This window comes from Bos grunniens, chromosome 1, assembly GCF_055505025.1.
Source record: "Bos grunniens cultivar Pamir isolate PY7600 chromosome 1, Bosgru_T2T1.0, whole genome shotgun sequence".
NCBI classification, from domain to species: domain Eukaryota; kingdom Metazoa; phylum Chordata; class Mammalia; order Artiodactyla; family Bovidae; genus Bos; species Bos grunniens.
Window position 1 is genome coordinate 85,270,108 of NC_141165.1, and position 26,452 is coordinate 85,296,559.

At 44.0% G+C, this 26,452-nt stretch overlaps 2 long non-coding RNA genes across 10 annotated transcripts; one reads left to right on the forward strand and one right to left on the reverse strand.

Annotated features, from left to right (window-relative positions):
- Window positions 1-131: 131 nt before the first annotated feature.
- On the forward strand, window positions 132-20,989 carry LOC147379800 (uncharacterized). Of its 9 annotated transcripts, none has more exons than XR_015163692.1 (5): window positions 132-308; window positions 2,999-3,089; window positions 12,792-13,456; window positions 17,690-17,753; window positions 20,728-20,989. It is a non-coding gene; the product is annotated as an uncharacterized LOC147379800 (long non-coding RNA). The 9 variants fall into 9 exon arrangements; XR_015163691.1 differs by lacking the exon at window positions 12,792-13,456 and adding an exon at window positions 3,274-3,404 and having other exon boundaries at window positions 136-308; window positions 20,728-20,851; XR_015163685.1 differs by lacking the exon at window positions 20,728-20,989 and adding an exon at window positions 3,274-3,404 and having other exon boundaries at window positions 136-308; window positions 17,690-18,019.
- A 1,393-nt stretch (window positions 20,990-22,382) lies between these two features.
- On the reverse strand, window positions 22,383-25,993 carry LOC147379801 (uncharacterized). Its single transcript, XR_015163696.1, has 2 exons — window positions 25,424-25,993; window positions 22,383-22,852 (listed from the first exon to the last, which is right to left on the reverse strand). It is a non-coding gene; the product is annotated as an uncharacterized LOC147379801 (long non-coding RNA).
- Window positions 25,994-26,452: the final 459 nt, after the last annotated feature.

A 26,452-nucleotide genomic window follows, 5' to 3' on the forward strand; every position in this document is an offset into this window, starting at 1 on the left:
ACAAACCCCGTTTCCCGAAAATAGAGCCTGAATTCCACCCATGTGGTCCCTGGCCTGGAATGTGACACTAGCCACAGAGTGAAGGTTAGGAAAGAGAGTTGGCTTTCTATGTGATACTGGGCAAGCCACCCACTTGTCAGAGCTTCAGTCTCCCCACTGTGAAGGACAGATTGTCATTTCTATCTCCACCAGAGATAGGTGTGTAGGGCTAAAAGCTGAGAACGCCAAAGACTTCTTCTGCAGTTCCTCTCTCTGTGCCTTGGATGACCCTCCCAGCTACAAATTCTAGGCAGTCTGTTCTGCTCGGGGTGAGAGAGGGAATGGGGGCGGGAGAGGGGGAAAGTGCAGTTGTAAGCCCTGGGGCACTTTTGGTTGGGCTTCTTCTCTCTCTTTGGAATGACCAGCTTTGGAAAGATTCTTTCTTAGGAATTGGATTCTATGCCTTTGTGAATATGCAGAGGGTTTTCTTTTATTGTTTTATTGAAGTATAGTTGATTCGCAATGTTGTATTACTTTCTGCTGTACAGCAAGGTGGCTCAGTTACACATATATATTCCTTTTCATATTCTTTTCCATTATGGCTTATTACAGGATGTTGAATATAGTTTCCCTCGCTGTACAGTGGGACCTTGCTGCTTATTCATCCTATATGTAATCGTTTGCATCTGCTAATCCCAAACTCCCAATCCTTCTCTCCTTCCACCTTTCCTCCTCCTTGGCAAACACAAGTCTGTTCTCCATGTCTGTGAATCCCTTTCTGTTTCATAGATAAATTCATTGATGTTGTACTTTAGATTCCACATATAAGTGACATCATACGGTATTTGTTTCTCTTTCTGACTTTCTTACTTTCTGTGATGATCTCTAGGTCCATCCATGTTGCTACAAATGGCATTATTTCATGCTTTTTTATGGCTGAGTAACATTCCATTGCATCTATCTATCTATATATCACATTTGGCAGAAGGTGGCATTTAGATAAGACAGTACTTTTATAACAGACTTACATTCCTAAACACAATTCATTCTCAAATTTGTAAGCAATAGAGAGAAATTTACAGCACTAGGCCTTATAAACATTATCACCATATCACAAGAGTGAAACTGTAACATACCAAACTTTAAAAGCTCTTTCTTAGATATTTACTTTTTAAGGAAAAGAAGGAATTCTTTCTGTTCAGGGCAGTGACTCTGACTGTACTCCTTAATGCTTTCCACTCAGAACTCAGTGGCCGTCTCCCTCCCTCCAGGTCTCTGATCTAATGTCACTTCCTTTAAAGGCCTTCCTGACCTTTCAAAAATAGCACTCCTGTCACTATCATTTTACTTGGTTCATCACATCCTTACTATATCTTTACCTGAAATTATGTCCTTTATTTTTGTTTTCTTCTGCTTATTGTGTTTTTCTCAGTGGGAGCTAAGTTCCACGAGTGCAGAGAATTTGCCTCGTTGCTAGTGGCTAGATATCTTAAGGGCTTCCTGGTAGCTCAGCTGGTAAAAATCTGCCTGCAGTGCAGTAGACCCCAGTTTGATTCCTGGTTTAGGAAAATCTCTTGGAGAGGGGATAAACTACTCACTCCCTGGTAACTCAGATGGTGAAGAATCTGCCTGCAATGCAGGAGACCTGGGTTCGATTCCTGGGTTGGGAAGATCCCCTAGAGGAGGGCATGGCAACCCACTCCAGTATTCTTGCCTTAAGAATCCCATGGACAGAGGAGCCAGATAGGCTATCATCCAGGGAATCGTGAAGAATTGGGCAACTAAGCACAGCACAGCACCGATAGCTTAAGTGCTCAATAACTACTAAGAACTGAATGGAAGCGGCCTATCTATTCAAAAAACTCACTGAGTATTCTAAGATATGCAGAAGAAACTAGTAGTAATATTCAAGAGACTTCTAGTTAAATTGTTTTCTGGGCAAAGTACTGCTGGTCTATAACTATTACACTAAATAATCGCACAGTTTTCCACAAAGCAATGTTGCTAAAGTTCCAAATATGTAAGTTAAGATTGATATACTTATATATTTTAATGCTCAGCACGAAATCAAGAACTGTGGAGCTGAAGGTACTAGCAGTCACAGTATGAGAAAAATCAAATCATCTTTCTGGGTCTCAGTTTATTTTCTTCTGTAAATGTTGGCAAGTGATATAATTTAGGGAAATCCTCTTTTTATATGTTTCTGGAACATAGAGCCAAGCACAAGTTCTTAAGCATCATAAAACCAATCAGACCGGTGTTCTAAAAGATCTTTACTTTTTCCAAAGTAGCACACATTGTTGTAAACAATTAAAATAGTACCAAATGTAGGCCTCAGAAAGTTTAAGTGTCTCATAATCCCACACCTCAGAGATTGTTATATTTGCATTTATTCTTCTAGGAAGTCATAGACAAATCCCAACATAATAACAATAATATCAAGAATAACCAGTGTTCCAAAACTTTCTTATTTTCGTGGAATAATGTCTGTTGATATCAATTCACGTAGATCTACTTCATTCTCTCATTTGCTATAAAACCTTGTCTTTACCTGACAGCACATTTTTTTTTTTTTCAAGGAGATGGCCTGTGGTTTAATAGGGAAGTAGTTCTTCAGCTGGGTAATCTTTCATCATATAGGTAATTGCTTCGGTGTTTTCACCATAAGACCCTCAAGGAAGATGAAATTGTTTCGGTGGATTTTTCATAGCAAGAAACAGAGAACTATCCCATCTTTAAAAAAGAAAATTTCCCTGATGGAAATTTATCTATTTATTAATAAATGGTTATTTCAACTGCCAGAGTCATCCTGAATGTTTTCCTAATGTGATTTTTCTTTTGTGAGTTAAAATGAAGGGAAAAAACAACTGTTCTTTTCATGTGAAAGCATAAACTATGAGTTGTCGATTACAGGTATTCACTCCTTAAGACGGTTCAAAAATTCCACTCTCTGGCTGTGCTCCTGAATTCTTGCCCACTCGGTGTTATGGTCCTAATTCTCGGCTTTGTGTTTCCACAGCACGTGTTACTTTGTTCTCAAGCCCATCACACCATGCAGACATCACCACAAGGCCCACCATCTCCTTCTGGAGACTAGCACATCCTTCAGGGTAGGTTTGTCTTTTGTCCCTGGTAAATTGCATAATGCCTGGCACATAATAAGTGCTTACTAAATGTTATTGGATGACTGAATGTTTAATTCTCATTATTTGTGGGGATGACCACATGCCTCCCGATTTATTCAGATGCCCTCTTTCCTTCCTGTTCCTTTGTGGCTATTTCCTTTATCACTAGGAGCTGGAACCAGTTGTGAATTGAAGGATGCCAAGCATCTGCTGAACAGCAAGAAAACAATCAAACTGGTGAAAATTGCAGCTTGACATGGCACAGGGAGAGGACCACAGAACTGGAAGGCAGGAGGCCTGGTACTGGTCTTCACTCTGTTACTAACTCAGTTATCCACTCATTCACACTTTCAACAAATATCAAGCACTTCTGTGTTCAGGCACTGTTCTAAGTCCTGCAGATGTAATGGTGACAAGATCCTAGCTCTTCTGGGACTTACCATCCAGAAAAGAGTCAGACACACAGAGAGGAAAACATATATGAGAGAATAGGTTGATGTCATAGGGAATGACTGGATGGGCTACCTCAGTTTTGAGGTCAGGAAGGGCGTCTCTGAGTACTGACATTTCAGCTGAAGTGTGAGTCACTAATATAAAAAGGAAACAGTCATTCAAGGATCCTGAGGAAGAATATTCCAGGATGAACACCCAGTGCAAAAGTCCTAAGGTGGAAATAGATTTCAGGTTTTCATGGGACAAAAAGACCAGTATTGCTTGAGTGGAGAGATGAGTGGAAAGTGATTTGAAATGACTTTGAAGAGGTAGGCAGAAGCCATGTAACATCTTGCTTTAAGGAATTTGGACTTTATTTCAAGTACAATGGGAAACCACGGGAAGGTTTTCTGCAGAAGGGTGACAAGATTATTCCGGCTACCTTGTCAAGAATGGATGGTAGAGTGGTTCCAGGTGGATCAGCTGGAAAGCTAGTGTGGTCATTGAGGTAATGGTGGCTTGGACATCAGTGACTTTAATGAAAATGGAGAGAAGCAGATGAATCTGGAATATGTTTTGGACATAAATTGGACAAAACTTGCCAATCCACTGGATGAAGATGATGAAGAAAGAAAGAAATCAAGGCTGACTCCTAGATTTACAGGTTGAACAACTGGGTGAACACTCATGCTAATGACTAAGACTAGGAACTGAGGAAGGAGCAAGTGTGGGAGGAAAACTCGAGTTCTTCATGGGTAAATTATATCTGAGTCACTGGTTAGATATCCATGTGGGAATGTGAAGAAGGCATTTGGACACTCAAGTCATGTTTAGGAAAAAGTCATGGCTAGAGGCAGAAATTTTGGAATCATAAGCATATAGATGGTCTTCAGAGTTGATGGGGCTAGAGAGCACACAGAAATGGGAGTAAAGGATGCTCAGGACAGATCCCTGCTACTCTCTAACCTAGAGAGACTGAGTAGAGGAGAAGGAGCTAATAAAGGAGACAGAAGTGAAGGAAGATGGTGGGCTATCCTGTCCTGAGCCGAGGGAAGAACAGAGCCAAGGGAAGAAAATGTTTCAAGGAAAAAATAATCAAGTGTGCTGAAAGTTCAAAAGAGACAAGAATGAAGAAGTGGCCCCTGGATTTATCAGATGGAGTTCACTGATTACCTTGACAGCAGCAATCTCCGGATAATGGGAATAGAAACCCACTTTGAGTGTGTTAAGGAAGGGACGTGGAAATTGCAACTCATTTTTGAAGTTGAAGGAAAGTAGAGAAATGAGTTAGCTGAAGGGAGACATGGAGTTTGAGGGAGGTTCTCAGAGCATGCCCATGAGGACGCTTCCACAAAAGAGGACTACTGACTACGTAAGAGAAAGGGAGACTGCAAGAGCAATCCTGAGCAGCAAAGTGGTATGGGATCCAGAGACAGTAAAGAGGCTGACTTTTGAGAGGAACAAGGGATCTGGGTTCACAGAAACAGAAGGGGAGGCAGAGGGGAGGCAACCAGATGTAGGGAGGTGTTTGGATCTGGTGGCAAAAAGATGTGGGGCTTTCTCTCCATGTGACTGTGATCAAGTCACTTATCTTGCTGAGATCTGTTGGAGAAGCTAAATAGGTCTGCTCTGATCATGGTAAATGCACTTCTTTGAGCCCAGTCATTCTGCTAATGACACATGCCTTAATACCTGCTTCATTCATTAAGAGACAGAATGGGGAAGGTGCGGGGTTCAACCTAGAACTAATTGTAATTATAGCTCCTGACAATTGAACACGGCAACACTAGGTCTTATATGGTGCTGTCCTTATATTAGCTCTAACCTCTACACACTCCGCAAGGCAGAATTAGTCCTATTAGAGAGATGAAAAAACTGAGGTGGGAAAAGGTGGTCATGTAACTTTTCTAAAGTGATGAAGTGATGTATATATATGGCTGAGTCCCTAAGTTGTTTACCTGAAATCATCACAACATTGTTAATTGGCTATACTCCAAAACAAACAAACAAAAAGTTTCAAAAAATATATAAAGTGATGAAGTGAGAATTTAAACCTAATGTGGGACTCCAAGTCCATACTTTTACCCATTATATTCTATTGCCCCAGCAAAGAAAGGGGTGAAAGTTTCACGGGGAGATTGGTTGGGGGGTGGGGTGGTTAATACCTTCCAACATTCTCACCAACTGCTTACTAATTCCTGAGACTTGTTAAGGCAAGCAGGAGGCTGAGTTTTCTGCACCAGGCTCAGTAACTAGTGTTCTGGACTCCTTGATAAAGGCCCCCTGAAAGCAGAGGAATTGAACCCATCCAGCTAGTCCATCCCTCAACACAGTCATCCAACAAATTCCAGGAGCTGGGACATATGCTACCAGTTACCAGTGTACTAGGTGAATCCTCAGTCAGGTTATTGTGGCCTTAAGACTTTCCAGATGTTTCCTGGGAAACAATCTTTGTACAGTTTTATAATCCAATACAAAGTGAGGTCAGTTCTTAAGAATATATACAGGCCCAGAGGGGCTACCTCCATGCCTTTCAGTGGGACTAAAAGTCAGCAGTTTTTAAGTGCAGAAACAGTAAGAGTTCAATTTTCTAAGATAATAAATAGATTAATGAGCAGAGCACAGGTTCAGGAATAGAAACACAGGATTCTTGCCTCAGCTGTCTTATTTCTTAGCTGGCTGACTTTGGAGAGTCTACCAAGCTTTCAGTCCAGGGTTTGACTATCAGGTGCTTATAACATGGCATCCAGGGATCTCCATGGGAGGTTGACAGAATCCTATTTCAATAACACTGAATTCTTTTGTGATCCTCTTTTGTTTTATGCATTTATGGGCATTTTTGCCAAATTGTCAGTGGGTCCATGACACAAAGCAGGTAGGAACCTGCCAGAGGATCTCTGGGATCCCTGTTTGATTCGACAGAGTGTCCACTCACATACCTTCTAAAAGTGAAAGTGTTAGTTGCTCAGTTGTGTCTGACTCTTTGTGGCCCCAAGAACTATAGCCCACAGCTTCTCTGTCCATGGGATTCTCCAGGCAAGAATACTGGAGTGGCGTGCCATTTCCTACTCTATGGGATCTTCCTGACCCATGGATTCAACTTGGGTCTCCAACATTGCAGGCAGATTGTTTACCATCTGAGCCACCAGGGAAGCCTTCTGGGAGAGAATTATTTCTTTTAACGAAGTCCAAATGAGTTTGGAGGAGTGAAGGGCAATTCCCCAATGCAGGTGAAAGAGGTCAATGAACAGGAGGTAATGGAGCATCACACATGGGCTGGGGCCTAGGTGGCAGAGGGAGAGAGCCCAACTCCAGGCTCTCACATACTATCTTCATCAAGTAGAGGGGCTGAACCATCTGGAATTAACAGATACGTACTACTACATATAAAATAGACAAGCAACAAGGTCCTACTATATAGCACAGAGAACTATATTCAATATCCTCTAATATACCATATGGGAAAGAATATGAAAAAGAATATATCTAAATCACCTTGTTATACACCAGAAACTAACACAACATTGTAAATCAATTATACTTAAAACAAAACAAAACAAAAAACTCTGCTGATGATTTCAATGTGCAGGGAGGTGAGAACCACTGAGTCATGTTTTTCCTTGCCTTTGACCATCCTGCTTGCTTCTCCCTTACCTGGAATCCCTCCCTGTCCTCCTTACCTGGTCACCTCTTGCTGGTCCTCCAGAAGGTTTTATCTGAAAGTCTGGCTGTGCTCTGTGGCCTTCTCTGTGCTCCCAGGGCTGCTTTAAAAACACCTCTCTAACACCCGCCCCCCAGCATTCTGGTCTGTGGTTTGCCCATCTTCCCTACAAGGCTGTATGTGGGAAGGGATGTGGCTTCATTTCTCTGAAGGTCCAGCTTCCAGAATGGTGCCTGGCGCAAAGTAGGAGCATGGTAAATGTTTGTTGAGTAAATGATGGCATGAAAATGTTTGGGGGGAAAGAAACAGAAATGTGGCCAGACACATGTCCAGTCCTTCTTAGTTCCCTGCGAGGCCTCGTAGACACTTTGGGAGAGCTTTAGGATGAGTATGTTTGGAGAGGTCTGAGGCTGAATGTGGACCTGACATTTGGAAATACACGAGTTCGGGTTTTAGAAAGGTCTCTCGTACGCTGTCGTAGTTTGCACAACGACAAGGACTGAAATATCGGGGGCTCAGCCCCAGCTGCCCCTGGCCAGCCATCTCTCAGCCCACAGCGTCTGCTCCGCTTCTGAGTCAAGCTCCCTCTTTGTGCCTTACAGAGATGTTGGTTCTGTCTCAGAAAAACAAAGAACACATTCTGACTGTGAGAGAATGGCTTTCAGGGTTTTCTGGTGCAGCCCTGAAGAGAAGACACTTTTATTTCTATCTGTTCAGTGGGGACCAGTAGAGGCAGGGGTGTGTCCATGACCTTCAGTCATGAGATTCGGACCACTGGTAGGGCCTCCCTGGGGTGGGCACCTTGAGGTTTTCGGGTGGGATAGTCTTACCTTTATGGAGAAGGATGAGGACGAGGAGGAGGTGGAGGAGGAGGAGGAAAGCTGTTTTTATTAAGAACCTAACTAAGGGCGTGCATACATCTGTGCTAAGTCACTTCAACCATGTCCAACTCTGTGTGACCCCATGGACTGTAGCCTGCCAGGCCCCTCTGTCCATGGCATTGTCCAGGCAAGAATACTCGAGTGGGTTGCCATGCCCAACTCCAGGGGATCTTCCTGACCCAGGAATTGAACTCACGTCTCTTACCTTTCCTCCATTGGCAGGAAAGGTCTTTACCACTAGCACCACTTGGGAAGCCCTAACTAATGGTGCTCAAATAACATGCACCTACTGCAAACAGGAACCCTGTGATACAGGTACTACCTCTATATTACTTTTACCTTTGAGTCACTTGTCTTCAACCCCTACATTCTTTGTCTCCAAATTCCCTCCATCCAGCCTCCTAAATTTCCATTTCGTCTTTTCTCTCCTTCCCCAGAGGCAACGCCTTACCTCAGGCCGCCATCTAATCTGTCCTGAGAAGGTTCACATGTCATCAGCTCATGACATACGTCACAGCCTTAGTGGGAGCTGCATTTGGATGTGGGTCTTGTATCAAAGGGACCTTCTCTATTGAGTCAAAGATTCTGAGACTCACCAAGATTCCCTTGAGGTTTCTGACTAATCCCCTCAGACTGACTTCCTTCTGTCTTCCCAATCCCAGGCCCAAATCTTTGATCTGTTCTCATAAGTCAATCATTTATTAATTTAATAAATGTTTACTGAGCACTTCATAAAGACTACTCATTTTGCTAGGCAGCAGGAAGACAAGATGAAGAAGGTCAAATCCCTGTCATTGGGGACTTCACTGTTCTGGCTCCTTTCCCCTCTGAGTAGATTGCTCTGGTCACTTGTTTCTCAGCCTCTCTCACCTGAATCAGTTGCCCTTGTAGAAGAAGCTGAACATGGCCATTAATGACACAAACTCCTGAAGACTCAGGAACTCTGCATCCTGCTGTGAAGGGCCCTGGGCAACTCTGTTCTGCCCATCTGGGGGTTGCACATGGTCTCATACCTTCCCCCTCCCCCAGCCATACCCAAGAGAAGGACAAAGCTGGTACCCTTAGCATCTCAGGTGCCTAGCTCAGCCTTGCAGGAACCACTCTGGGTACTTGGGACTACTGGGGGCCCTAGTCTTTAGGGAAAAAGCCTGCTAACCTGTCAGCCAGAAATCCTCTTATCTTTGGTGTCGTGAACTCTCAAGTAAACATGCCTTAAATACATTTTGCCTTTAACGATCCAATGTCTGCTTTCCTGGCAACTCCTGTGTCTTTGGACTGGTCTGCTTTGATATAGTTAGATCAACAAAAATTTAGGAGAACAAACTCAACTTTTAAAAGAAAAATATGTAAACCAAAGAGCTCCAAATAGGGAGGTTTCGATCATGACCAGGAGGCCAGTGATTTTCTTAAAAGGGCCAAAGAGGGGCTCCCCTGAAGAAAGTCTGCTGGGCCTGAAGGAGGGTCTGACCTCACAAGCCTAAGGGATGCACACACACACACTCTGCCTTTTTTCTCTACAGTTTGGCTTGAGATGACCTTCTTGTTATCATAATAACTATCCCGGCTTGAGAATTTCACTTCGTTGAGATTCACCCTAACTCACTCCAAAGCACCCAACAGACAGCCTGAAGATTTAGGCATCAACCCAATTTACCCCTTCCCCTCCTCTCCCACTAGCCAGGACTCAGAGCTGTGCAATTTTCCAGGAGCTGGTGCCTCCATCTGACTGGATTTCTCAGGACCTTCCCACTTCAGGAGGGTTATCTGAAAAGATATCCATGACCTGCTTAGGGAATAATTACAAGTCGTGGTGTGGGGATATGCTTGGGCAGGGAGGGCTTCAACTGAAGCCCTGAGGGACTGGATTTGAAACTGGGGAGAAGGAGAAAGTTAAAAAAAAAAAAAACCACCACCAAAAAACAAAAAAGCAAACAATGGTACAAAGGAAGCACTGTTCCTGTGAGCAGATGGGGTGGCGGGGTCAGCCCAGCCCAGGTCGCTGTACCAGGCCTCCCACAGCATCTGTGCAGGGCTGGGAGGAAGCACATCTCTGGTCCAGGGACAGCATAGGCCAAGCAAATGGCTCAGGGGATAAATGGCTACATTAGGACATCCTGCAGAGCCGAGGGAATCCCCACAGGACTTCAGATTAGAAAACTGGATAAGTGGGCAGGGGGGATTCCTAGCTCAACTATATAAGAGTCCTGCAATGTAGACTGCCAAATAGAATAATGCAAGTGGCATAGTGAACATTCTGCCTTGAAATACATGGCTTAACAGCTACCTGTTCAGATTAACTAACCAGAAAACTGCCAGATCTTCAAGTCCCACAGGGATTTGTGGACATAGGCATAGGAGGCTGCCTTTAGACCTGCAGCTCCTTCTAACGTATGTGATTTCCTATACACCCAAACATGTGGTTATTCTGTATGCTCTGTAAGGCCTCTTCCTTTCCTGAGCATCTAGAATTTTACAGAGACCCATAGCTAAACACGCAGAAGGCAATGGCACCCCACTCCAGTACTCTTGCTTGGAAAATCCCATGGATGGAGGAGCCTGGTGGGCTGCAGTCCATGGGGTCGCTAAGAGTCAGACACGACTGAGCGACTTCACTTTCACCTTTCACTTCCATGCATTGGAGAAGGAAATGGCAACCCACTCCGGTGTTCTTGCCTGGAGAATCCCAGGGACAGGGGGAACCTGGTGGGCTGCTGTCTATGGGGTCGCACAGAGTCATACACGACTGAAGCGACTTAGCAGTAGCAGCAGTATAGCTAAACATGTTACAGATGAGTCATGCTGTGAATGGTTACTGGGTGGACAGCAGAAGGAAGAAGGATTCATGTGACTGAACTTATTCTTGGTGATACTAGACCCTACTCAGATCCCTGAGAGTCTCAGGGATGAGGGAATTCATAGTCTCCTCTCAACGATGTTATAGCCAACTAAGGTTTATCCCATTTTATCTTATTTCACTTTTGGTATCTAGACAGGCCATTATTATTTACAGTCAAGAATCTGTGAGACGGACTTCCCTGGTGGTCCAGTGGTTAAGAATCCACCCTCCAACCCAAGGAACATGGGTTCAATCCCTGCTAGGGGAACTAAATCCCTCATGCCTGGGGCAAGTAAGCCTGCACACCCACAACTACTGAGTTCAAATGCTTTGGGGCCCATGCAATGAAAGATTCTGCATGCTGCAACTAAGAGCTGACACAGTCAAGTAAAGAAAAATAAAAGAATCTGTGAGAATCTCCTTAACAGCTCAGTTAAAGAATCCTTTTCCCATTAGGGCTTCTGGAAAAAGCACAGGTCTGTGAATCGAGACTGGAAAGTTCTAGGCCAAGCTTTGTCATCAGTTTGTAGCTGACCTTGGCAAGGAACTTCCTCTGCCCAGATCAAGTTCATCCTTTCTTGCCACTTTAACATTCTATGACTGTGATGTGGGACGAAGACAGGACCCCAGATAAGTTGGGGGAGTAAGAAAGGAAAGTGAGGGAAAGGTCACATTAGCTTGTGTGTGTGTGTGTGTGTGTGTGTGTGTGTGTTAGTTGCTTAGTTGTGGCCGACTCTTTGCAACCCCATAGACTGCAGCCTACCAGGTCCCTCTGTCCATGGGATTCTCCAGGCAAGAACACTGGAGTGGGTTGCCATTTCCTTCTCCAAAAGGAACTATAGAAAGAAAGAAAGTGAAGTCACTCAGTCGTGTCTGACTCTGCGACCCCATGGACTGTAGCCTACCAGGCTCCTCCATCCATGGAATTTTCCAGGCAAGAGTACTGGAGGGGGTTGCCATTTCCTTCTCCCACATTAACTTAGGAACCATGAAAATCCTTAGATCCCTACATAACTCTGGTCACATCTTTAAGTCCACTGGCTGCACTTCACCTTCCATGGGCCTCCTCAGAAGCACCAAGACTCACTGGCTCCCCTTTTCTTTTCTATGTATGCATCCATCATGGGAGTAGAGAGCCAAAGGGACAGGCTATGAAGTGAGAAAGGAGGGGGTGTGGAGCATACAGGTGGGGAAGATGCCTCCATCTTGAAACCATGTGCTGCAGATCCTCAGTATCAGGAGAGGACTTAGTCATGGGTAAATAGCATATGCTGTTTTCTTAAAATGCAATTGTTTACATGAAATAGACAACGCAAACACAGGTTCTATTTTTCTGCACTGTTTCCCTGATGGGGATAATAATAGTTGTGCAATCCAGAGTGTAGTTATAAACCTATCTTACAGTCACCAAGGAGCTGTGAGAAAGCCAAGCAGCACAGACTTGTGGTTTTGCAAACTCCAAACTATTTTCCTGATGAACTGCAATAACCCACCGTGAGACAGAAGAGATAGAGTCAAACTCCAAGTACATTTTGTCCTCACAGAGTTTGTTTTGACACCAGAAAAATTTCCTCTGTGTGCTGTTTTCACGCTCTTACCCCTATGAATTTGTTTCACACTCAATCTAGTGGACACTTGGTAAATATAAAGGTCTGTCTCTCCAGTACAAAGTGACTGACCGAGAATGGGAACATTCCAGAATTCCACAGGTTAGTTTATTTGCAGGACTCAAATGGTCTGGTAGATTCTTACACTAAACTGAAGAACTGATTATTTGAGAATGAGGGTTTCTCACTGATATATAAATTATATATCTATGTGACTGTATGTGGCTGAGAGCTGTATATTGTGACCCTGCTTATTTAACTTATATGCAGAGTACATCATGAGAAACGCTGGGCTGGATGAAGCACAAGCTGGAATCAAGATTGCCAGGAGAAATATCAATAACTTCAGATATGCAGATGATACTACCCCTATGGCAGAAAGCAAAGAGGAACTGAAGAGCCTCTCAAAAACGAAGATCATGGCATCCAGTCCCATCACTTCATGGCAAATAGATGGAGAAACAATGGAAACAGTGAGAGATTTTATTTTGGGGGGTTCCAAAATCACTGCAGATGGTGACTGCAGCCATGAAATTAAAAGACACTTGCTCCTTGGAAGAAAAGCTATAACCAACCTAGACAGAATATTGTAAAGCAGAGACATTACTTTTGTGACAAAGGTCCATCTAATCAAAGCTATGATTTTTCCAGTAGTCATGTATGGATGTGAGAATTGAACCATAAAGAAAGCTGAGTGCCAAAGAATTGATGCTTTTGAGCTGTGATGATGCAGAAGACTTTTGAGAGTCCCTTGGACTACAAGAAGATCAAACCAGTCAGTACTAAAGGAAATCAATCCTGAATATTCAATGGAAGGACTGATGCTGAAGCTGAAGCTCCAATATTTTGGCCACCTGATTCGAAGGGCTGACTCATTCAAAAAGACCCTAATTCTGGGAAAGACTGAAGGCAGGAGGAGAAGGAGATGACAGAAGGTGAGATGGTTAAATGGCATTACTGACTGGATGGACATGAATTTGAGCAAGCTCTGGGAGTTGGTGATGGACATGGAAGACTGGCATGTCCATGGGTCGCAAAGAGTCGGATGTGACTGAGAGACTGAACTGAACTGATAAAGATCAAAGAAAGTCTAAACCAAGTTGAAAACCAACAACATTTAACTGATAATAAACTTCCCCAGGTGCTACATCTAGAAGAAATTCAGTACCAAATGATCTTCCCTGGTGGTGGTGGTGGTAAAGAACCCGCTTGCCAATGTAGGAGACATAAGAGACATGGGTTCAATCCCTGTGTCAGGAAGATCCCCTGGAGATCAACCCACTCCAGTATTCTTGCCTGGAGAATCCCATGGACAGAGGAGCCTGGCAGGATACAGGCTATAGGGTCACAAATAGTTGGACATGACTGAAGCAACTTAGCATACATCCATGCACCAAGTACAAGAACCAAATTGTTCATACATCACAGGTGTCTCAGTCACCAATGACATTGTAGCTTAGAAGTAGCATCTACAAGTTGTTCATGCTGAGATATAAGATGCTGCTGGCAATATTTATTTTAAAAACATACAAACAATATATCTCCGTTTCATTGCTCTAGCCACCCTTACTTATTATATTGAAAAGTACTTTTGTACTGTTTTTTTGTGTGTGATTTTAGAGGTAATTCATGTTTCAAAAAAGTGGAAAACACAAGAAAGCACAAACAAAAAAGTATATGAAAGCCAGCAATTCCACCAGCCAGAGAGAACCATGGTTACTATTTGGCATTTCTAATATACTGTATAGAATTATAGAAGCGTTATAGAGAAGCAAATATCTTTTGAAATAAAATTGAGATCAAAACAAAAATTGAGAGGTAGGGAGACAAAAAGGTGAAAGAGAGACTCCAAGTGCATCAGAGTTCATGTAAGAACTTCCAACAGACACCTTCCAACAGAGAAGTGGATGATTTGAGCTAAACCTTGAACTCTTCCAGGACTAAGTTCCAGGAGTCTGCCTCAGGGTACCGTCTGGTTGTAACTGAAAGGCTCTGGCCCTGTGGCATCCGTGGCCTGTCAGGTTTCACAGCAGGTCAAGGCCCCTTCTAGGATTTACTCTGCTTTGTACCTTCCCACGTGGACCTGGAGGAAGGCCACAAATCAAATGCTTCTAACCCACCCTTCCTTTCCCCTCTCTTCCCCCTTAGCCAGGATTCTTGGCTCTCAGTAGACAAGTTTCTGTATAATTGATATATAATTATATGCTCCACCGTCACTACAATGACACGCTCCATTGTCACTACGGTGATTTTATATTTTGCTCCCTTGAGAGACGTTGTAAGAGAAGGAATATGGTTTCCCCTTCGTTTCACTTCATGCTTATTTATGCTAAATGTATAAAATGGCTCCTCATTCATTTCCCACACTCTGTATCAAAGAAAAATTTTCATCCAGTTGTGTCTTCTAATGACTCCACACAAGTCCCTTTGACTTTGGACCAGAACCATTCAATATTCATTCCACAAAATTTTCTTAAGCACCCACACGGGCCAGGCATCATTCTAAGGTGTCGGGAATACAGTGATGAATGAAATCAACAAAAATCCCATCCCTCATGGAGTGATCATTCTGGTGAGGCCAGATGCCAAAGGCCTCTTGCTGCATGCCAGCTCTTTCATTAATTCATTCAACAATCATGAGTGCCTGTTATAGAGGCTTTTTATGTGCTCACTTGGCTAGACTACATCACACTTGCCCTTCCTACATGTTTTTGGATCGGGTGGATCACAAGAGGGATTCTTATGTGAGATTTGCAGGCTGGGGGTGAAGCAGCAGTCATTTTGTCTAGTTGTTTATCTGCTGGCCCATCTCATTGGCATGAAGCACTGACCAGGCCCATATCTGCCCTCCCTTCCCCTAAGTCCTCCCTTGGCCTCCCTGACTCCTGGACAGTGGTGGGCATTTGCCCTCATGATAACGGACACCTTTGTCTGACTCGTCAGCTCTGTTACCTCTGGTGCACTCTACTCCAGTCTCCAAAAAACCTGATTCTGACATATCTGGCATTGCATGCTATCCACTCTCCTTTACCCCATCAGATCAGATCAGATCAGTCGCTCAGTCGTGTCCAACTCTTTGCAACCCCATGAATCGCAGCATGCCAGGCCTCCCTGTCCATCACCAACTCCCGGAGTTCACTCAGACTCATGTCCATCGAGTCAGTGATGCCATCCAGCCATCTCATCCTCTGTCGTCCCCTTCTCCTCCTGCCCCCAATCCCTCCCAGCATCAGAGTCTTTTCCAATGAGTCAACTCTTCGCATGAGGTGGCCAAAGTACTGGAGTTTCAGCTTTAGCATCATTCCTTCCAAAGAAATCCCAGGGCTGATCTCCTTAGAATGGACTGGTTGGATCTCCTTGCAGTCCAAGGGACTCTTAAGAGTCTTCTCCAACACCACAGTTCAAAAGCATCAATTCTTCCGCGCTCAGCCTTCTTCACAGTCCAACTCTCACATCCATACATGACCACAGGAAAAACCATAGCCTTGACTAAACGAACCTTTTTTGGCAAAGTAATGTCTCTGCTTTTGAATATGCTATCTAGGTTGGTCATAACTTTCCTTCCAAGGAGCAAGCGTCTTTTAATTTCATGGCTGCAGTCACCATCTGCAGTATTTCCCCTTTAATTAACTAAGGAAATTTATTTATGTTTGTTGGTGGTGGTTTAGTCACTAAGTTATGTCCGACTCTTGCGATCTCATAGACTGTAGCCCGCCTGGCTCCTCTGGCCATAGAATTCTCCAGGCAAGAATACTGGAGTGGGTTGCCATTTCCTTCTCCAGGGGATCTTCCTGACCCAGGGATTGAACCCAGGTCTCCTGCACTGCAGGCAGATTCTTTACCAACTGAGCTACCAGGGAAATCCTTAAATTTATTTTATTTAAATTTAATTAGCTCAGTGATACATCAGTTATGAATGTTCTACTTTATTTATCCATTCAACAAATATTTATTAAGGATGTCTTATACGGTAGACACTCTGCTAGGTGCTGGGGATACACAGGGAAGACAGATGTGTTCCTTCCCTCGTGAAGCTTACAGCCCAACAGGGGAGAACAGACCAGAAATTCACATAGACAAACAAAATTAGATTTTAAAAATGAGTGGGGCTGTGTAAACAGAGAAAAGTTGGCCAGGAGGACAGGAGGGTAGGACCTATTCCAGTAAGATAGATGAGGAAGGCCTTAGTAATCCAAGTGCATATTTAAATATTAGAAAGTCAAAAAGATACAAACCCATTAAGTGTTCATCCATTTGAAAAATACTCCACTGCAGTTAAATCTCTTAAGGAGAAATATAAGTAAAGATGGAAAGCTAGTGGTTTGGGAGACCCATGTTCAGGAGGAAAGAGACAGTCATATAATATTAACTGGAAGAACAGTGGGAGAACAGTCCTATTTTTTTCTTTTTCTTTCGTTTTGATTTGATGTTGAAAGGGGGAAATACATGGAAAGCAAGCCTTTCACTCCAACAGAGATGGTTTACTAAGAATGAGTTATTGAGAGTGAGTTCAGGCTGTGCCATCAAAAACCTCTCCATTAAGATAGGAATCAGGGGACACAACTTAGCAACTAAACAACAGCAGGGGAAAGGATGGGACACAAGCTGACCCTGAGAGAATATGCAGCACATGCTTGGGACCAACAACTGGAGCACGCGTGTGTGCGTGTGTGTGCGTGTGTGTGTGCGCGCGCGCGTGTGTGTGTGTGTGCAGTAGGATGCACTTCTTCCTTCACAGAAAACCTGATAGACTAGCCCATTCTGGGGAAATGAGTGAGCTGATGGCTCTGCATTTTCTTTGACACTTTCAAGGAATCCAGGATGAATCCATTCAGACTGGCTATGAACATCACGTATTACCTGAGTTGGAAATGCTCCCCAGTGAGAATCATTTCCCTGGTCAGGGGTTCCCAGTGACCCTGGAATAATTCACAACTGTCCCCAGAGTGTAAGCACCCTGAATTTAATCTTTTGGTGTCCCCTCAGTGTGCTAAGCAACGTGCTATGCACCCAGTGGGAGAATCAGTACTTAAGTGATGCTTTTATACAAAACCTACCCATATGTGCCAAGTCAGCTTTTAAAGATTGGGGCCTGAAGTGTGGACTCAGGACACAGAGACCCCTGCAGGGAGCTAGTGGTCTTCTAATGTTTCTCATGATATTTTCAGGTCAAGGAACTGGTTTTGGATCCAGAGGAACAATGCTCCTCGTGTTTGGAATTCTACAGACAGAGTAAGAACTCAGACAGAAAGCTAAGAAATGAACCAATGTGATGAAAAACAGATGAAAGCCCCTTTCTTCTTAAACGAGGACATTACTTTCAAAACAAGGATGAACACTGTGTTGGGAAATTTCAAGTTCTGCTTACTGTTTTGCTCTTAGGGCAATTTTGATAAATAAGATCCCATTGTGATTCGTTGCCTTTTCCAAATTTGCTGTAAACTCCTTTAGCTTGGTGGTGGTAGGTTGATAGGTTATAAAGAAAACAGGAAGAGAAATCCAGGCTCAGTTCAGTTCAGTTCAGTTGCTCAGTCGTGTCCAACTCTTTGCAACCCCATGAATCGCAGCACGCCAGGCCTCCCTGTCCATAACCAACTCCCCGAGTTCACCCAGACTCACGTCCATCGAGTCAGTGATGCCATCCAGCCATCTCATCCTCTGTCGTCTCCTTCTCCTCCTGCCCCCAATCCTGCCCCCAAAGCATCAGAGTCTTTTCCAATGAGTCAACTCTTCGCATGAGGTGGCCAAAGTACTGGAGTTTCAGCTTTAGCATCATTCCTTCCAAAGAAATCCCAGGGCTGATCTCCTTCAGGATGGACTGGTTGGATCTCCTTGCAGTCCAAGGGACTCTCAAGAGTCTTCTCCAACACCACAGTTCAAAAGCATCAATTCTTCGGTGCTCAGCCTTCTTCACAGTCCGACTGTCACATCCATACATGACCACAGGAAAAACCATAGCCTTGACTAATGCCTTTTTAAGAGTTAGTGCCCTTGAGGGCACCACTTGATTCAGCTTCTACATCTTTCCATGTATCCTATTATTTCTGAAATCACTTTGCCTATATGTCCTCAAAATACCTAAAAATATACAATCCTTACTAGATGGCACTCAATTTCATTTTAAATTTTAAAAGAGGAAAAATGTTAGTGCCTTTTATCCTGGAATCTGACATTTCTTCTTGGGTCAGAATATCTGGAGTTTCTGTGGTTCATCAATGTCCAGGAAACTAAGCACTAAACCTTTCACAGATTTCTGCTATAAAGATTTTTACAAATATACACTGATGCAAAGGCTCAGTTGTCACCTCGAAAGACAGTGGTGTTCCTCAGCCTTCCTGTCTGGCCCTGATTAGCACAGACATAAATAGTATAGGCCTCTGGTGTGGCCTTGTCACAGTTCACTCACCTTGGCTATTAATGGCCTTTACCTGACAGAGCAAATGACCTGTCATGGGTCGAGTGAACAAAAGAAATCATAAATATTCAAGCAAAAGGGGAAAAAATATAGGCACATGTAAAGTTCTAACCCAAGGTCACCCAGCCTATAGCTGTCAGCCAGAAATTGTCACCGTCTTTCCTCCCATGAGGCATTACTGCGTGGAGAACATGTAAGTATCATCATTAGAGTCTGTCCTGGGGTAGCTGGGCAATTCTGACAGAGGAACCGCAGCCCAAGACCCCACTCTTGCACAGGTGTTCCTGTGACCTGGCTTCCATGTTGGACTCGGACACCAAGGCCTGGATTCACCACCACTCCACCACTGCAGCGGGAGCTCAAGGAGTCTCAGGTCAAAGCTCAACGTTTATTGCATGAAGCACTTTGAAAATCTTTTGTTATCAAAAGTATTCCCTTGAGCCTTGGAGAGGATTACCAAGTAATGCTTTCTTCCTGCAGCTTATTTCTTAGGAAATTACCTCCAGGCCTGCCAAAGTCACAGAGACCTGTGGGATTTCACTTGTGTCTTTGCATGTGGAACATTTGAACATCCCTCGTGATTTTCTTCACTCCTATTTACTGAAGAGAAAACAGAAGATCTGGGAAAGATCTGGGCTGCTTGCCTCTGGTCTCTTGTCTGCCCTGCTGGCAAGCATCCAGGTGACAGTTCCAGGAATGAGGCTGGGGACTGTGAACAGATCCATACCTGCTGCTTCAGTTCAGTTCAGTTCAGTCGCTCAGTCGTGTCCAACTCTTTGCGACCCCATGAATTGCAGCACGCCAGGCCTCCCTGTCCATCACCAACTCCTGGAGTTCACTCAAACTCATGTGCATCAAGTTGGTGATGCCATCCAGCCATCTCATCCTCTGTCGTCCCCTTCTCCTCCTGCCCCCAACCCCTCCCAGCATCAGGGTCTTTTCCAATGAGTCAACCCTTGGCATGAGGTGGCCAAAGTATTGGAGTTTCAGCCTCAACATCAGTCCTTCCAGTGGACACCCAGGACTGGTCTCCTTTAGGATGGACTGGTTGGATCTCCTTGCAGTCCAAGGGACTCTCAAGAGTCTTCTCCAACACCACAGTTAAAAAGCATCAATTCTTCAGTGCTTATACCTTGTTATTTCAAGTGTGTGGCTCACTGTCAGGTGAGGGCCACACTCCTGTCCAGGTGCTTTGCCTTCACCTTGTTTTGTTACCATAATTTCCTTTATTTTCTGCCTTTTTTTCCATTCATATCTCATACATCCATTCACTATCTATCCATCCATCCATCCATCATCCATCTATCATCCATCCATCCTTCTACCCATTCATCTCAAACAATGACTTCCTATGTACCAGGTTCTGTGCTATACACTGACTCTAAAGAGAAGAGAGAATGATTTCTGTCCCCCAATCTTGTGGGAGAAGCATATGTAAATATGTAATGCATATTTAACATATGCAAATGACTCTAACACGTTGCAGAGGCTGAGGTGTGCATAAGACTGAGGGACTGCCTGCATTCAAAGGAGGGGCATCACCTCCAGCTGTCACCTCTTGAGGTGGACTTTCTGTCACAATGGTCCCTCTGATCCCACCTTCTGCTGTTCATGCCCTTGTGTGATCCCCTCCTGTTGAGTGTGGGTAAGAACTTGGGGCTCACTTGATTCCACCATAAGGCAAAGGTGGCAGGATGTAGGTGACTACATGTGTACATGTGTATAGTTACATTATTAGGTTACATAACCCTGAAGTGCCTGTCTTGTTGGAATTTCTGTCTCCCTTGCTAGCTTTCGAGAAGCAAGTGGTCACATTGGGGAATCCCACATGCCAAGGAACTGCAGAAGGGCCCTAGGAGCTAAGAATAGCCTCCAGCCAACAGCCAACAAGAAACTGAAGCTCTGGAGCATGTAGCCTCAGGAACTAGGCTCTGCGGACAACTCGAGAGGATTTTGGAAATGGACCCTTCCTCAGCAGAGCCTCCAGTGAGATTCAGCCCCAGCTGACACCTTTTCTTTAATTGAAGTTAATACACAATGTTAATAGTTAATATATAATGTGTTAATTTCTGCTGTACAGCAAAGTGACTCAGTTATACCAGCTAACACCTTGATTACAGTTTTATGAGACCCTAAGTAGTAGACTCAGATAAGCTTTGCTGGGATTCCTGACCCATAGAAGCTGAGATAAAACATGTGTTTCAGTTACTTATTCTTTTTTTTTTTTGGCCAGTTACTTATTCTTCTGGCTGCACCACGTGGCATGTGGGATCTTAGTTCCCTGACCAGGGATGGAACCCGCGCCCCCTGCAGAGGAAGCTTAGAGTCCCTGGACCACCAGGGAAGTCCCTTATGTGTTGTTTTAAACCCCTGAGTTTGTAGTAATTTGTTATGCAACATTAGAAAACTATCACACCTCCTGCCAGCTATCAGAAATGTCAAGTTCTGGGAAGGGGCTGACAGATGGGGAATGTCTCCAGCTTCCACATCCATTCATTCAGCAAATATTTATTGAGCATTTATGATATACGAGGCACAGTTTTAGATACATTAGTAAACAAAAGAAAATCCCTGCTCTCAAAGCTTATACTCTAGTCAAGAAATAAAAATATTAAATTCATAAATAATTGTATATAGTATGTTATTCAGTGATGAGAACTATAGAAAGGATAGAGGGGCTGGGGATGCTAGGGAGTGGGTTGAAGTCTTTCATAGGGTCCTCAGGGTAGGCCCCACTGAAAGGGCAAAACTTGAAAGGAAATATTACACAAGAAACTCCAGGTATCATCCATGCGTATGACTTCAAGCACAGGTTCAAGGTCTCATCCTGCCCTGGGGGATCATGGCGTCATAACTGCCCTTTTCGACCTCTTCTCCCACCTCCACCCTCCATGCCCAGGTCCACCCTGCATCCCCGCCTTCTAGCCTTCTGCTGTCCTCCAAACCCACCTACCAAGAATCCTTACTCTTCATTGTTTCCCTGACAAAATACTTCTCCCCCACATTCAGCTCAATGGCCTCCTCCCCTGAAGCCTCCCCTGGTGCCTTCACCCCACTCCCAGCAGAAAGTCTACTCCTCCTGCACATGCCCTCCAGCTTTGCTTATGACTTATCCTGAGCTTCAACTTTCTACACGTGTTACGGCTGGCAGCCTTTGTCTCTTGGAGAGACTGTGGAATGCGGGGGCTGGGGCTTGTTATCACTGAGCTTCCAGGCTCCAGCATATTACAGTTGGAATTTGTTGAAGAAAAAAATTAGTTAGATGGGACTTCACTGGCAATCTAGTGGTTAAGACTCTATGCTTCTAATGCAAGGGGCACAGGTTTGATCTCTGCTCAGGGAACTAAGATAACACATGCTGTGCAGTGCAGCCAAGAAAATATTTTTTAAGTTAGTTGGAGATCAGTCCTCTGTGGGTTTTTTCCTTTATCTTTAAAGTCCTTAGAGGAGATTTATATCATTCTTTATTTGGTTTGTTACTGAGAGAGTATTTGGACAGAGTACTATTCATTTTCCAAATTCTACTTTTGAGCCAACTTCTTCCACAGCATAGCCTGACCCAGCTCACAGAATTGCACACATGTTCAAGACACAGCCTTGGACACTAAAACAAGTAATTCATGCAGCCACATCTGTCTTTTCCAGAGAGGTTTAGTTCAGTTCAGTCGCTCAGTTGTGTCCGACTCTTTGTGACCCCCATGGACTGCAGCACGCCAGGCCTCCCTGTCCATCACTAACTCCCAGAGTTTACTCAAACTCATGTCCATTGAGTCGATGATGCCATTCAACCATCTCATCCTCTGTTGTCCACTTCTCCTCCCACCTTCAATCTTTCCCAGCATCAAGGTCTTTTCAAATGAGTCAGTTTTTCACATCAAGTGGCCAAAGTATTGGAGTTTCAGCTTCAGCATCAGTCCTTCCAGAGAGGAGAAAGACAGAATAATGATGACTTTTCAATGTTATTAGTAAGCAGCAAACATCTTGAGAAAGGAATGGTTTCCCTGCTTGAGTACAGAGCCCCAAATATGATGACTAAAAAGTCTAGCTGTTTAATTAATTATTGCAATTAAAAATAAAGCAAGCATGTAGGAGCAAAAGCCCTGCGGATGGCAGCTTCCTGATAAAAAAAAACAATGATACCACTCACCACGTAAGCCAATGACAGGGGGAAAGAATTTGTTTGCCTCTGATTACATCTGATTGCCATTAGTGATGACAATAAACCAGGCAGAAGGACCAAATGATACTTGTGGGAAGCATGAAAAAGGGCCTGGGAAATACTTTCAATTGAGGATACACCAGAGAAAAATACCAACTGGAAGTCACAGAGATAAAAGCCACTCTGAGTTAAGTCAGTCGTAACAGTGTACAAATTAAAATAACAGAGCCATATCACTTTTTACCTGTTAGATAGGCAGATGTTAGAAAACTTGAAAATGACAAGTGTTGTGAGGCGGTGGGTTAAAGGAAACCTGAGCTCCTGCTGGGATGGGGCACTTATAGCAATTCTGGACAGAGTCAGGATTTAGGCTCTAATCACTTTCTGGCTAAATTCCTAGCAGAAAACCTAGGCCAAATTCTTTGTGAACTTGGGTTAGGTAAATTTTCTTAAGACACAAAATCTATGTGCCATAAAGGAGAAATTATCAATTGGACTTCATACATTTTTTAAAATTTACTCTTCAAAAGACATTGTTAAGAAAATAAAAGACAAGCCACAGGCTGGGAAGTAAACATTGGCAAATACATCTGATGAAGGTCTTATATGCTAAATACAAAAAGAACTCTTACAATTTAGTAATAAGTAATAATTTAGTTATTATTATTAATCTTAATTAAAGAAATAGACAAAAAGAATGAACAGACACTTGATCAAAAAAGTTGTATGAATGGCTAATAAGCATGTTCAATCTCATTAGTCACTCAGTTCAGTTCAGTTCAGTCACTTAGTCGTGTCTGACTCTTTGCGACCCAATGGACTGCAGCACACCAGGCCTCCCTGTCCATCACCAACTCCCAGAGTTTACCCAAACTCATGTCCATTGAGTTGGTGATGCCATCCAACCATCTCACTCTCTGCTGCTAAGTCGCTTCAGTCGTGTCCGACTCTGTGCGACCCCATAGACGGCAGCCCACCAGGCTCCCCCATCCCTGGGATTCTCCAGGCAAGAACACTGGAGTGGGTTGCCATTTCCTTCTCCAATGCATGAAAGTGAGAAGTGAAAGTGAAGTCGCTCAGTCGTGTCTGACTCTTAGCGACCCCATGGACTGCAGCCCACCAGGCTCCTCCATCCATGGGATTCTCTAGGCAAGAGTACTGGAGTGGGGTGCCATTGCCTTCTCCGATCTCACTCTCTAGGAAAATACAAATTAAAACTGCAATGAGAGAAATATCAGCATACACCCACTAGAGTGATTAAAATTAAAAAGACTCACCATACCAAGTGTTAGTGAAGATGTGGAGCAACAGAATGTCTCAGGCATTGCTGGGGGGAATGCAAATAGTACGACCACTTTGGAAAGCAGTTTGACAACCTCTTATAAAGTTAAATAATACATGTCACGTGTGTTTCTATACACAGGTATTTACCCAAGAGAAATAAAAACTTATGTCCATATAAAAGGCTGCTACATGAATGTTCATAGCAGCTTTATTCTTATTGACCCAAACTGGAAACAACCCTAATATCCATCAACTGGTGAGTAGATGAATATCTACATGGTGAATACTGCAAATTGTGATACATTCATAAAATGGAATACTACTCAGTAACAAAAAGGAATGGACTACAGATATGTATGAGAACAGGTGAATCTCAAAGGCATTATGCTGAGTGAAAGAAGCCAAGCACAAAAACTACATATCATTTATACAACATTCTAGAAAAGGCAAGAAAACAGTGATAGAAAGCAAAGTGGTCCACATGCCATGGGGCAACCAAGCCCATGCGCCACAACTACTGAAGCCTCACACCCTGGAGGCCATGCTCTGCATCATGAGCAGCCTCACACCCTGGAGGCCATGCTCTGCATCAAGAGCAGCCTCACACCGCAACTAGAGAAAGCTCCTGCTCATCACCCAGCAAGGGAGACCCAGCACCGCCAAAAATGAATACATCTATTAAATTAAAAAGTGTTTTAAAAAGTGAGTGAATTTTATATGTGTAAATTTTACCTTGATGAAGCAAATTAAATATGTGTGTGTGTGTGTGTGTGTAAGACAATGCTACTTGAAAAAAAGATGAGGTAGGGGAAGTTGAGTGTTGGTAGGTGAGAAGAGGGAAGCCAAGAGAAAATAAGAGACAGACAGACAGACAACCAGAAAGGAAAGACAAGGACACAAGAGATGCAGAGGGTGACATTCAAACATGGGGCAAACCCCTCATCAACAGAGACATGCTCAGAGAAACATAGAAACAGAGAAAGGAAAAAATAAAGAAACGCTTAGCAGATATGGCAAAGATGGAATAATACTTGTTATTCTTACCTTTTGGAATGGGGCTTCCCAGGCGGTGTTAGTGGTAGAGAACCACCTGCCAATGCAGGGGACATAAGAGACATGGGTTCGATCCGTGGGTTGGGAAGATCCCCTGGAGGAGGAAAGGTGGGGATAGGGCCCAAAGCCCCACAGCTGCGGCTCTGAGGGTGAGAGGGATCCGTTCCTCCCTCCCGGCTTCTCTCTCACTTCCTCCTCTGGGATCACAAGGGGTATGGAGGATGCTTCCTGCTCCCCTGGAGGTATTTGAAGGCTGGGGGTCTATGCCCCTTTAACCCTCTTTATTCCAAGTTAAACATTTCCTGTTCCTTTCACTTTCCTCACCCTAGATAGTTGCCAAGTCCTCCAGCATCCAACCCACCCCTTTCCCCATCCCCTGGGCTCTGATTTATCAGTGCTCTCTGGGGAGTATGGTGCCACCACGTGGCAGAACTGAGAGACTGAGCCCATGTCTAGTGGGGCGAGGCGGTGGGGAGGGCATGCAGCTTTCCCTCTGTGTTTCTTCTAAGCACGTGTAACACCAACCCCAAGGCTCTATCAGTTCCCTTGGGATAGCAGTCTGATCAGTCTGAGAACTAAGAACAGACACACACTGGGGAGCCTCTTGCATCTAAAGCAGGGAGACTCAGGCACTGGCAGGTGGGGTGACAACACTTCCCACTGTTTAGGGAAGAGAAACAATTGTCAGTGAGGAAACTTCTTGCAAAGGTTCATGACAAAACATAAAGATTTCTGAGGCTAGGGGAGAAATGATTAGGTTTGCACTAACCACAACCCACCCACAGAGATGCAAATCCTATTTCAAGCAGGCAAGAGGTGGAAACAGGGAGAGAGAGGTGTATCCCCCTCCAGTACCCACCCCCCACACACCGGGAACTGCACAAAAGCTAAGTCTTCTCTACAAGCATAATTGCCGTTAACTTCAACTTTATAAACATCTTTTAAAAATAATAACTGTGGCTGGAATGAGAGTTTTGAAAAGCAGCAATGAGCAGGTTGTAAGTCTAGGTTAAATGGTTT